Source organism: Papio anubis, chromosome 20, assembly GCF_008728515.1.
Source record: "Papio anubis isolate 15944 chromosome 20, Panubis1.0, whole genome shotgun sequence".
In the NCBI taxonomy this organism is placed as follows: domain Eukaryota; kingdom Metazoa; phylum Chordata; class Mammalia; order Primates; family Cercopithecidae; genus Papio; species Papio anubis.
In genome coordinates, this window is record NC_044995.1 from 43,296,160 (window position 1) to 43,305,874 (window position 9,715).

Genomic DNA, 9,715 nt, shown 5'->3' on the forward strand with positions numbered 1-9,715 from the left:
CAGCCTATTAGAAGCGAGCTTAAGAAGGCGGGGCGGAAGGCTGCAGGAATGAAGTGGAATGACAGACCAACTAACCAATGAGAGGCTGGATTGAGAACCTAGCCGACTATCAGAGGACCTGTCCGGGAAGGGAAATGGGGGTACGTCCAGGTGATGCTAAGATGCTTAACGTCCCGATGACGTCATAGGTCAGCGAGCGCTACCCTGGCTTCGCCCCCCCAATCCCATAAATGATCATTTCCGGGGACCTCAGCGCTGGGTCCCCTTTGTCGGTTGTAGTTTCCATCTCTATTTTGGGACTCACTGGGTTATCCTTCTATGCCTCAGTTTTCTCCTCTGTAAACTGAAGAAACCCACCTCATGGAATCTTTTGAAAATAACCAGATCAGCTGGACGCGGTGGCTCACGCCTGTAATCCCAGGACTTTGGGAGGCCGAGGCGGGCGGATCACTAAGTCAGGAGTTCGAGACCAGCCTGACAAATATGGTGAAACCCTGTCTTTACTAAAAATACAAAAATTAGCCGAGCGTGGTGGCTTGCACCAAGAGTGAATCAACCGTCCACTTTCTGCTTTTCTTTGTTTAATAAATACTTACAAATCCTTATTGGGCACCGATGCTCTCCAGCAGGACCTCCTACCCCTACCCCTCTTTATCCAATATTTTACCACATAGGTAAAATATAGGTAATATAGAAAATAAAACACATACTGCCGTATTGTCAGGTAGTGATAGGATTTATCACTACCTGACAATACAATATGTGTTTGTTTTGTTTTATGTATTTAGGGCGTACAGCATGCTGTTTTGATATACATGTACCCAGTGAAATAATTATGACAGTTTTTGTTTTGTTTTCTTTTGTTTTTTTGAGAAGGAGTTTTGCTTTTGTTGCCCAGGCTGAAGTGCAATGGTGAGATCTCGGCTCACCGCAGCCTCTGCCTCCTGGGTTCAAGCGATTTTCATGCCTCAGCCTCCCAATTAGCCGGGATTACAGGCATACGCTACCGTGCCTGGCGAATTTTTTTGTATTTTTAGTAGAGACGGGGTTTCTCCATGTTGGTCAGGCTGATTTTGAACTCCCGACCTCAGGTGATTCGCCCACCTTGGCCTCCCAAACTGCTGGGATTACAAGTGTGAGCCACCACGCCCAGCCAATTATGACAGTTAAGCAATTAACCTATCCATTGCCTTCCATAATTAACTGTGTGTGTAGTGAGAGTATCTACAATCTACTTTCGTGGCAAATTTTCAATATACAATGCAATATTACTAACACAAAGTATACATTACTTTCTGTTTGTTTGTTTTGGCTGTGGGGGCTCATGCCTGTAAACATGCCCTTTGAGGAGGATGAGGTGGGAGGATCACTTGAGGCCAGGAGCTAGAGACCAACCTGGGCAATGTGTCAAAACCCAGTCTCTAGAAAAAAAAAAAAAAAAAAGGAAAAAAAAGAAAAGAACAACAACAACAACAAAAATTAGCCAGGTGCAGTGCTTCATGGCAGGGTCCCAGATACTTGGGAGGCCAAGGTGGGAGGATCATTCGAGCCTGGGAGGTTGAGGCTGCAGTGAGCCATGATCAATCCACTGCACTCCAGCTTGGCAACAGAGCAAGACCCTGTCTCAAAAAATTAAAAAAAAAAAAAAGCCTTGTTTTCCTGAACCATTGATCTGCTGGTTTTTTTCCTCTGTCAACAGCATATCAGCCTCATGACGTCAGGGACTCTGTCTATCCCCATCATTGCGGTAAATTCCCCAGTGCTGAATAAATATGTTTATTTATTCAGTGGTGAATAAGCCTAGAGCCAATGTACTAGAGTTATTAGAGCAGACACTATTAGGGCTTCTTGAATCTCATTCCCAGGGTGTTCATTGGGCATCTGTCAAAAAAACATTACGGCTAGGCATGGCTCACGCCTATAATCCCAGCACGTTGGGAGGCTGAGGAGGGCAGATCACTTGAGGTCAGGAGTTTAAGACCAGCCTGGCCAACATGGTGAAACCTCATCTCTCCCATCTCTACTGAAAATCCAAAAACTTAGTTTGGCGTGGTGGCAGGCGCCTGTAGTCCCAGCTACTTGGGAGGCTAAGGCAGGAGAATGGTGTGAACCCGGGAGGCGAAGCTTGCAGTGAGCCGAGATTGTGCCACTGCACTCCAACCACCTGGGTGGCAGAGCGAGACTCCGTCTCAAAAAAAAAAAAAAAAAAAAAAAGATCTTAATTGATTTTATTTGCAATTCTACAATCGGGCAACACTTCATTTAACAAAATGAAAATAGTTTTCCCATGAGCTGAGCGGGTAGGTTGGTTTTACAGGCAGAAAAAGGGCCAAGGAAAGCAGAAACAGAAAATACAACGTGGAGGCCGGGCATGGTGGCTCATGCCTGTAATCCCATCACTTTGGGAGGCCGAGGCAAGCGGATCACCTGAGGTCAGGAGTTCGAGACCAGCTTGACCAACATATGAAAGCCTGTCTCTACTAAAAATACAAAAACATTAGCCAGGCATGGTGGCGGATGCCTGTAATCCCAGCTACTCAGGAGGTTGAGGCAGGAGAATCGCTTGAACCAGGGAGGCGGAGGTTGCAGTGAGCCAAGATCACGCCATTGCACTCCAGCCTGGGCAAGAATTGCAAAACTCAAACTAAAAATAAAAAAAAGAAGAAGAAAAGAAAAGAAAATGTGGATTGGTCATTTTAAACTTTCCTCTTTTTTTTTGGAATCTGAGTCTTGCTCTGTCACCCAGGCAGGAGTGCAGTGGTGCAATCATAGCTCACTGCAACCTCAACTTCATGGGATCAAGCAATCTTCCCACCTCAGCCTCCTGAGGAGCTAGGATCACAGGTGTGTGCCAGTATGCCCTTTTTTTTTTTTTTTTTTTTTTTCAGAGACAGGGTCTTGCCATGTTGCCCAGGCTGGATTTGAACTCCTGAACTCAAGCAAGCCTCCTGCCTTGGCCTCCCAAAGTGCTGGGATTACAGGAATGAGCCACCACCGCACTCAGCCCAAAGTTACTTTTCTTGTAAAGGTTAAAGCAGAGAGGACATCTTATCATGCTGGCTAAAACTGACCTGGTGGGAGATTTGGCTATCCTATCTCTTTCTCTCTCCTGATTTTGTAAAGAAGGTCAGATAAACAACTTAGTTTCATTTTGGTCGCATAGGACTTTAGCATGAGTGACTCGATTTTGGTTCAGTTTGTTGGGCCTGGTGCAGGAAGTCAGTCCAAAACAATAGCTTCCTGTAAGTTTTGTATAACACATCCTGTGTCCAGAATTGGTAGGTTCTTGGTATCGCTGACTTCAAGAATGAAGCCACGGACCCTCACGGTGAGTGTTACAGTTTGTTGTTTGTTTTTAAGATGGAGTCTTGCTCTGTCGCCCAGGCTGGCGTGTGGTGGCACAATCTCTGCTCACTGCAAGCTCCGCCTCCTGGGTTCACACTATTCTCCTGCCCAGGTAGCTGGAACTACAGGCGCCCGCCACCATGCCTAGCTAATTTGTCGTATTTTTTAGTAGAGACGGGGTTTCACCGTGTTAGCCAGCATGGTCTCGATCTCCTGACCTCGTGATCCACCCACCTTGGCCTCCCAAAGTGCTGGGATTACAGGCGTGAGCCACCATGCCCAGTCAAGTGTTATACTTCTTAAAGATGGCATGTCTGGAGTTTGTTCCTTGTGATGTTCAGACGTGTCTGGAGTTTTTTCCTTCTGGTGGGTTTGTGATCTCGCTGACTTTAGGAGTGAAACTGCAGATCTTTGTGATGAGCGTTACAGCTGATAAATGTGGCGTGGACCCAAAGAGTGAAAGAACAAAGCCTCCACACTGTGGAAACACATTACAACAACCCCAGGCGGTTGCTGCTGCTGGCTCAGGTGGCTTGCTTTTATTCCCTAATTAGGCCCCACCCACATCCTGCTCATTGGTCCATTTTACAGAGAGCTGATTGGTCCATTTTACAGAGTGCTGATTGGTCCGTTTTGACAGAGTGCTGATTGGTGCATTTACAAACCTTTAGCTAGACAGAGTGCTAATTGGTGCATTTACAATCCTTTAGCTAGACAGAAAAGTTCTCCAAGTCCCCACCCGACACAGAAGCCCAGGCAGCTTCACCTCTCAATCCCCCCTCTAACCAGGACACCCCAACTGCTGTTGGGAATTTGGCCGATGACCACTCTAGCTACTTTCTGCTGGAAGAAGGGGCCCTGCAGGCAGTTGTAGTGTCCTCCAGAGGGGAACTCTTTAGGCCAGTGAAAGGGCCAGCAGGTCCATCCAGGGGTCCTCAGTAGAAGTTGTTGGTTGAACTCATTTGGGGTTCCATTTGTAAGACCATCTGTAGCTTGATGGCCTTGATTCTGAGGAAACAAATTTGACAAGAAGGTTAAAAATACAGGGCCCAAAGTCAAGTAACGGCAAGACGCCTGCCACAGGACCTAGAAAGGGGAGAAGCCACGTTGACCAACTCCAGAGGTGGGTATTAGAGTTTGAAAGGTGTTGTCTGATTTCAGAAGCCTTTTCCTATAAACGCCGGGTGGCATCTTGTACTATCCCTGACTGGTTAGTGTAAAAACAACACTCTTTCCCTAAGAAGGTGCAGAGTCCTCCTTTCTCAGCAGTGAGGAGGTCCAGGCCTCGGCGGTTTTGGAAAGTTGCTGCTGCCAAAGAGTCTATTTGGGATTGTAGAGTAAGGATAGATTTCGTTATTTCTTACAAACTGTCTGAGAAATCCTTTGAGAGTGTGCGGTACTAGGATAATGAAGTAGATAAACTGGCTATTCTGGTTCCTGTAGCAGTAGCCATTCCTAACCCTATACGTAGGGCTATTAGTTGTATGGCCCTGCACTGATGGACTTGAGCTTTGAGGAACACAGATTGGGTCTGATTTCCATAAGATTAGAAGATTAGGATAATACATGTTACACTGTTAACTTTTGTTGAAAACGTGTTTACTTTTGTTGAAAACCTTGTAAGTTTGGAATTTCAATTATTCTTTGCTATTAGTAAGACCTGTTCAGTCCATATTAACTTACAATTGATATAGATGGCTCCTTCCTGATTCTGTAAGTACTTTAAGATTTGGCTGAGTGCAAACAACTCGCTCAGGCAGGTTTGAGCAGACCAGTTATTACGCAATTTTCCTAACTCTGCTTCTACCAGAGTTTCCTTATCACTTACTGAATACCCATTGTGTCTTTTTCCCTTAATTGCCTGGGAGGAACCATCTATCATCCTGTCCTGAAGGGAGTTCCTCCTAGATCTGGTCGAACCTTTGTATGGTAATTAATTAAGATTTACATCCCCTGTTAGGAAACCTGGTGGGTTAAGCATTTTTGATAGGAAGGCTATGGGTTGTCAGTGGCCTCAGTGTTTCTGGCTATGCCCTTGTTTACACTAACAACAAAGTAGTATTGGAGTGTTATAGGGTTACAGAGAAGACCTTCAATTATCAATTATGGGTTTTGTTTTGTTTTTTTTTTTTTTTGGAGACGGAGTCTTGCTCTGTCACCCAGGCTGGAGTGCAGTGGCACGATCTCGGCTCACTGCAAGGTCCGCCTCCCGGGTTCACGCCATTCTCCTGCCTCAGCCCCCCGAGTAGCTGGGACTACAGGTGCCTGCCACCAGGCCTGGCTAATTTTTCGTATTTTTAGTAGAGACAGGGTTTCACCGTATTAGCCAGGATGGTCTGGATCTCCTGACCTCGTGATCCGCCCGCCTCGGCCTCCCAAAGTTCTGGGATTACAAGCGTGAGCCACCACACCCGGCCCAATTATGGGTTTTAAATTGACCCTGGCTTTTAAAGGAATAGAGTACACTATTTTTTCTTTACTACCTCTATCTCTTTTTCTCTTTGACTTCTTTGTCTCTGTCTCCTCCTCTCTCTGTCTCCTTTTTGTCTCTGTTTCTTCCTCTTTCTCTAACTTCCTGTCTCTTTCTCTCTTTCCTTTCTGCTGGTCTTTCCCTGCCTCTGCTAGCTGCTTATGCTGCTGTTCTCCCCTCTCCTTCCCCTTTTTGATAGCTTTGGCAGTGTAAGACTGTCACCTCCTTGGGTTTTTGCACTGTAATAACTCCATGGTTTCCTTGTGGTATTTAATAGGGCTTCCCCCAGAGGTTAGGAACTCCCTTTCTTTCCATATTGCAGCATGGGCATGTAGGATTAGATAAGCTTACTTGCTATCTGTAAACACATTTATTCTTTTTCCCTTTCCCAGTTCTAAGGCTCGAGTTAAGTGCCACTAGTTCTGCTAACTGGATGCTGGTCCCTGGGGGAAGAGGCTTACTTTGAAGTATGGTTACATCACTAACTATGGCATAAACTGGCCTTCGTATCCCATTCTCCACAAATGAACTTCCATCGGAATATAGGTTAAGGTCAGGATTAGCTAAGGGGACTTCCAAGAGATCGTGTTGGGCAGCATAATTCTGGACTACAATTTGTTGGCAGTCATGCTCGATTGGTTCCCCATCATCTGGGAGAAAAGTGGCAGGGCTAAGGGCCACACACGTGCATATTTGAAGCACCAGTCCCTCAAGGAGTAGCACCTAAGTATCTAAGTAGGCGATTGTCCGATATACATAAACTTTCTCTGGCACCTAGTACATCATTTACATCATGAGTAGTCCAGACAGTGAGATCCTTTCCTTGTATTATTTCGATAGCCTCTGACCCTAAGACAGTCACCGCCGCAACTATCTGTAAACAGTGAGGCCAGGCCGGGCGCGGTGGCTCAAGCCTGTAATCCCAGCACTTTGGGAGGCCGAGACGGGTGGATCACGAGGTCAGGAGATCAAGACCATCCTGGCGAACACGGTGAAACCCTGTCTCTACTAAAAAATACAAAAAACTAGCCGGGCGAGATGGCGGGCGCCTGTAGTCCCAGCTACTCGGGAGGCTGAGGCAGGAGAATGGCGTGAACCCGGGAGGCGGAGCTTGCAGTGAGCTGAGATCTGGCCACTGCACTCCAGCCTGGGCGGCAGAGCGAGACTCCATCTCAAAAAAAAAAAACAAACAGTGAGGCCAGCCATTTGCTACTACATAGGTTTTTCTTACTTAGGTATGCCACTGGTTGTGGGGTTATCCCGCAAGTGTGAGTAAGGACTCCAAGAGCTATCCCTGCTCTCTCTGTGACGTTTTGTCCTGTGGGAAGGCTTAAAGCTGGAGCTTGTACTAGGGCCTGCTTTAAGGTTTTGAAGGTTCTTTCTGCCCCTGGTTCCCATTCTACTAGATGAGTATTTGCCCTCTGGGTCTCCTTGATTAGAGTATAGAGGGGCCTGGCTATCTCACTATATCCAGGGATCCACAGTCTGCAAAAGCCGGTGATTCCAAGGAACCCCTGCAATTGTTTTAATGTCTTAGGGAGAGGATAAGCCAGTATAGGCTGTATTTGTTCTTTGCTGAGGGCCCTGGTTCCTCTGGCTAAGATTAGGCCTACATATTTGACCTGCTGTTGGCAAAGCTGGACTTTCGACCTAGACGCCTTGTACCCTTGATTAGCTAGAAAGTTCAAGAGATCTAGAGTAGCCTGCTAGCATGAGGCTTCTGAACTGGTAGCCAAAAGTAAATCATCCACATACTGAAGGACTAGAGTACCTGGACTTGAGAAGTGGCCTAGATCTTAGGCTGGTGCCTGACCAAACAGATGAGGGCTATCCCTAAACCCTTGGGGCAAGACCATCCACGTAAGTTGGGATGTGTGGTCTGTGGGATCCTCAAAGGCAAAGAGAAACTGGGAGTCAGAGTGCAGGGGAATACAGGAGAAGGCATCCTTGAGGTCCAGAGCAGTGAACCATTCTGCTTCCTCTGGTATTTGAGAGAGCAGGGTATATGGGTTGGGTACAACTGGATATAGAGGAATTACTGCCTTCTTGATGAGTCTAAGATCTTGCACTAGTCTGTACTGACCGTTTGGGTTTTTGTACTCCTAGAATTGGGGTGTTGCAGGGACTGCTGCATTTCCTTTCTAAGCCTTGAGCTTTTAAATGTTTAACAATATCCTGTAATCCTTTATGAGCTTAAGGCCTTAAGGGATATTGCCTTTGATAAGGAAAATTAATCTTTTAGCCTGATTTGGACTGGGCGGGCATTTTTTGCCCTTCCAGATTGTCCTTCCAATGCTCAGACTTCAGGGTTGATTCCCTCCTCAAGTAGGGGACAATAAATGGGTAACTTGTTCCCCATATTCATGTAGATAATAGCTGGAGCTAATATATCCCTCCCTAATAAGGTTGTGGGACTTTCAGGGATAACAAGAAAGGCATGTGAAAAGAGCAAAGTCTCGCAATTACAACTGAGGAGGTGGGAGCAATACGTGTTTACAGGCTGTCCCAGGATTCCTCAGACGGTAACAGACCTTGAGGACAGCTGTCCAGGACAGGAGATTCACACTGAGAAGGCTGCACCAGTGTCCAGGAGGAAGTCAATTTCCTGGCCCTCAATGATTATACATACCCGGGACTCAGTGAGGGTGATGACATGAGCTGGCACTTGCCCCGGGCACCCTCAGTCCTGTTGTTGGATCATCTGGTTGGGGGCTTCTGTCCCAGAAAACCTTTGTCCTCTGGGGCAGTGTACCTTCCAGTGATTGCCTTGGCATAGCGAACATGGACGAGGGGGCGGCTTGTTTCTCATTGGATAACCTTTTTTAAAGTGTCCTTGTAAACCACACTGATAACAAGCCCTACCGGGTGATTGGCCTGCTCCATTTTCTGTCCTCTCTGAACCACCAAGGTTTGTTTGTCTGAGGGCCATGACTAAGGCTGTGGCCTTTCTCTGACCTCGCTTTTCCTTTTGGGCCTGTTCCTCTTGGTCCCTATTACAGAACAGCAAGGTTGTCAGGTTTAATAATGCCTCCAAATTTTGTTCAGGGCCCAGGGCTCACTTTTGGAGCTTTCTCCTGATATCTGCGACTGATTGGGTAATAAACTTATCTTTTAGGATCAATTGACCCTCGAGTGATTCAGGTGACAGGGGAGTAGTATATTTTTTCTTTTTTTTTTTTTGAAATGGTGTCTTGCTCTGTCACCCAGGCTGGAGTGCAATGGCACAATCTCGGCTCACTGCAAGCTCTGCATCCAGGGTTCACGCCATTCTCCTGCCTCAGCCTCCCGAGTTGCTGGGATTACAGGTGCCCACCACCACTCCCGGCTAATTTTTTGTATTTTTAATAGAGGCGGGGTTTCACCATGTTAGCCAGGATGGTCTCAATCTCCTGACCTCGTGATTCGCCCGCCTTGGCCTCCCAAAGTGCTGGGATTACAGGCGTGAGCCACTGCACCTGGCTGACAGGGGAGTAAATTTTCTTAAGGCCTCCCGTAGCCGCTCAAGGAAGGCAGAAGGATTTTCTTCCTTTCCCTGAGTTACAGTGGACATCATTGAATAATTCATGGGCTTTTTCCTAATTCTCCTTAGTCCTTCTAGAACACAGGTCACAGATGTTTACGACTCCAGTCCCCATGATCCGAGTTGAGGTCCCAGTGAGGATCCATACTGGGGACAGCTTGCTGACCAGTAGGGAATTTGTCCCTTTCTTTGGCTGTCATTCTGTCATTTACTTGACTAGAGATACCTGGTATCTCCAAACTCTTGGGCTGCAGCTAAAGCTGCATTCTTTTCATTAAAGGCCAGGGTTTGATCTAACAATAGCATGACATCTCTCTAAGTGAGATCAAAGGTTTTCCCTAGACCCTGTAGGACATCTGTGTACCTATCAGGATCATCTG

The 9,715-nt window shown here is 46.7% G+C and overlaps 1 long non-coding RNA gene across 1 annotated transcript; it reads left to right on the top strand.

The window, feature by feature from the left end:
* Positions 1-77: 77 nt before the first annotated feature.
* LOC110741886 lies at positions 78-605 on the top strand. Its single transcript, XR_002518873.1, has 2 exons — positions 78-140; positions 328-605. It is a non-coding gene; the product is annotated as an uncharacterized LOC110741886 (long non-coding RNA).
* The last annotated feature ends 9,110 nt before the right edge of the window (positions 606-9,715 follow it).